Source organism: Elaeis guineensis, chromosome 13, assembly GCF_000442705.2.
Source record: "Elaeis guineensis isolate ETL-2024a chromosome 13, EG11, whole genome shotgun sequence".
Taxonomy (NCBI): Eukaryota; Viridiplantae; Streptophyta; class Magnoliopsida; order Arecales; family Arecaceae; genus Elaeis; species Elaeis guineensis.
The window spans coordinates 60778442-60781718 of NC_026005.2; positions in this window are offsets into that span (position 1 = coordinate 60778442).

The following is a 3277-nucleotide window of genomic DNA, read 5'->3' on the forward strand; positions in this document are numbered from 1 at the left end:
CCAAGGGAAGGGAAGGGGCGGGGCAGCCGCCGTCGGCCGACTGACGGGCCAACGACATGGGGGGGCACGTGGGTCCGCCACCGGCCGGCTGTCGCCGGCGGGCCAAGGAAAAGGAGAGAAGAGGGAGAGAGAGAGGAAGAAGAAAGAGAGAAGAGGGAGCTCACCCCCGCCGTCGGAGCTCGCCGCCGTGCCGTTGGAGAGGAGAAGGAAGATGTCGGAGGAGGAAAGATTTGATTTTTTTTCTTTTTTTCGATCTTAACATGGGAAAACGCCATTGGAGATGGCGTTTTTAAGAACGCCATTTCCGATGGTATTTTTTAAATTTTTTTTGGCTTTTTTTGGATATATATTTGAATTAAAATTAAAATTTTTATATTTTTAAAAATTTTAAATTATATTTTTTTATATTTTTGCTATTTTTTTATTATATTTTTTATTTTTTAAAATTTTTTTGAGATATTTTTTCTTTTTTTGAGATATTTTTTTAAAAAAATTAATTTGAAATGGAGATAGTAATTTGAAATGATGATTTTTATTTGAATTAAAATCAAAATTTTTATTTTTTTAAAATTTTAAATTATAATTTTTATTTTTTTTATTTTTTTTCATTTTTTTTAATTTTTTTCTCATTTTTAAAATTTAAAATTTATATTTTTCTATTTTTTTGATATTTAAGTTTATTTTTTAAAACATCAAGTGATTGGATATTATGCTTTGTGGACATGGATATACAGAATCTCATATATCTCATCTGTCTCAGAATTAAAATTTTTATTTTTTTTAATTTAAAATTATAATTTAATTTTTTTTAATTTTTTTTTATTTTTTCCCATTTTTATGGTTTTTTTTATTTTTTTAATTTTTTTGAGGTACTTTTTCTCTTTTTCGGGATATTTTATTAACAAAATTAATTTAAAATGGGGAAAGTAATTTGAAACAGTAATTTTTTGAATTTAAATAAAAATTATAATTTTTTTAATTTAAATTTTTAATTTAAATTTTTTTTTTATTTTTTACTTTTTTTCTATTTTTATGGTATTTTTTATTTTTTAGATATTTTTTCTTTTTTTTGAGATATTTTTTAAAAAATTTAATTTGAAATGGTATTTTTTATTTGAATTAAAATTAAAATTTTTATTTTTTTCAAAATTTAGAAATATAATTCTTATTTTTTTCTATTTTTTTCTTTTTTTATATTGTTTTTTATTTTTTTAAGTTTTTTGAGGTATTTTTTTATTTTGGATTTTTTTAAAAAAAATTAATTTGAAATAGGGATACTAATTTGAAATGGTGATTTTTATTTGAATTGAAATTAAAATTTCTATTTTTTTTAAATTAGAATTATAATTTTTATTTCTTTTTGATTTTTTCTTTTTTTATAGTGTTTTTTATTTTTTTATTTTTTGACGTATTTTTTTAAGATATTTTTTTAAATAATTAATTTGAAATGGGGATACTAATTTAAAATGGTGATTTTTATTTGAATTAAAATTAAAATTTTTATTTTTTTAAAATTTAAAATTATAATTTTTATTTTTTTAGACCTATTTTTTTAGATATTTTAAAAAAATAATTTGAAATGAAGAAAGTAATTTGAAATGATGATTTTTATTTGAATGAAAATGAAAATTTTTATTTTTTTATAAAATTTAAATGTATAATTTTTATTTTTTTTTATTTTTTTTTTGGAAGTAATCAAATGACGTTTTAAAAAATGCCATTTGAAATGGTGTTTTCAAAAATACCATTTCAAACGGTGACTTTAATTTTTTTTTTTGTCGTCCATGTAGAGGGGAGAGGAGGAGAGAGAGTGGTGATGTGACGACTATAAAATACTATTTAAAATGATGTTTTATAGATTTATATTATTTTTATAAATAAATTAAAAAATATATTATTTTGATAAATAATTTTTTTTAAATTATTTAGATAATGAGCTCCAAGCACATCTGTGAGAGTACCGAGCAGAGGGCTGGAAGAGACTCTTGGATGGCAATGGACTGGTCGGTGTGCATTGTGGCATTGGTAGGGGCTGAACTGGGAACGTTGACAGGCGGGATTTCTATAATTTGGAAGTCGCTGGAGGCAGCGGTAGTGGATTGGAAACAAGAGAGATTGTGGAGGACATTTGTGAAGGCTTCGCTCATGACGAAGATGGTGACATAGAAACCATGGAGTGTGACAAAGCAATTGTGCTCGAGGAAGGCAGTAACATGGCTGATGCCAGGGCTTGGGAGCATTGCAATGTATGGAATTGGATTCTCCATTATCTGGCAGCTTGGATTTGGTGGCTGGAAGGTGAGATGGAGATGTCGCATTTGATTCAAGGAGGCTTAGTATGACAACGGCTATAACCGCCAAACATTGGGGGGTGGAGGCGGCTGGAGGCTCATCCTTCCCTGCCATTTCAAGCACTTATTTCAGATTGATGTTTTAGCCGCATAAATAATCTAGTGTTTGCCTTGATTTCAAGCACACCACAATTTAGTCGGGGGGGGGGGGGGGGGGGGGCGGGGCCGAATATTAGGGAATTTTTTATTATTTTTTTAAAATTTAATTATAAATATACCCACAAACCCAATTTATTCTCAAAATTACGACAGTTCGGCTGATTTAGTGGCCATATGGAGAAACCGCATGTATGACATGCGGTTTCAGAGAAGAAACCGCATTTCCAACATGCGATTTCTCCTCCATGTGGCTGACTTGCTTCTCTACGTGGCTAACAATATTTAACATATATTTAAAATTTAAAATTTAGAAACCACATCTTGAACATACAGTTTCAGGTTTAAAACCTCACCTTCAACATGCAGTTTCATATATTCTGTACCCCTTTCTCTTCCCCACCCTGCAAATGGTCTCTCCCCCTAGTGGTCCCCCTCCTGTAGTCCCCCACCTGTGATCGGTCTCCTCCCCACCCAACATCTATCTTAGGTCCCCCCCTCACGACTGGCGTCCGCCTCCTTATACCGACCTTCTCCTCGTCTCGTTATTGGTGTCCGCCTCCTCGACCGGTCTCTTCCTCGTCGCGCAACCGGCCTCCTTCGCCTCCCATGACTGGCTCCATTCCTCTCCCTCTTGTGGTGGCCACATCCTTCCATTGCCCCCCCACCCCCCCCCCCTCCACCCTCTTTCTCCATTGAGTGGTGGATCCTCACCTCCGACCGGGCGCCCCCCTTCCCCCAATGAGTGGTGGCTCCCCACCACCGACCGGCACCCCCGTGGTCTCTCTTTCGATGTATTAAATGCAGGTAAGTTAATTAATTTTTAATTA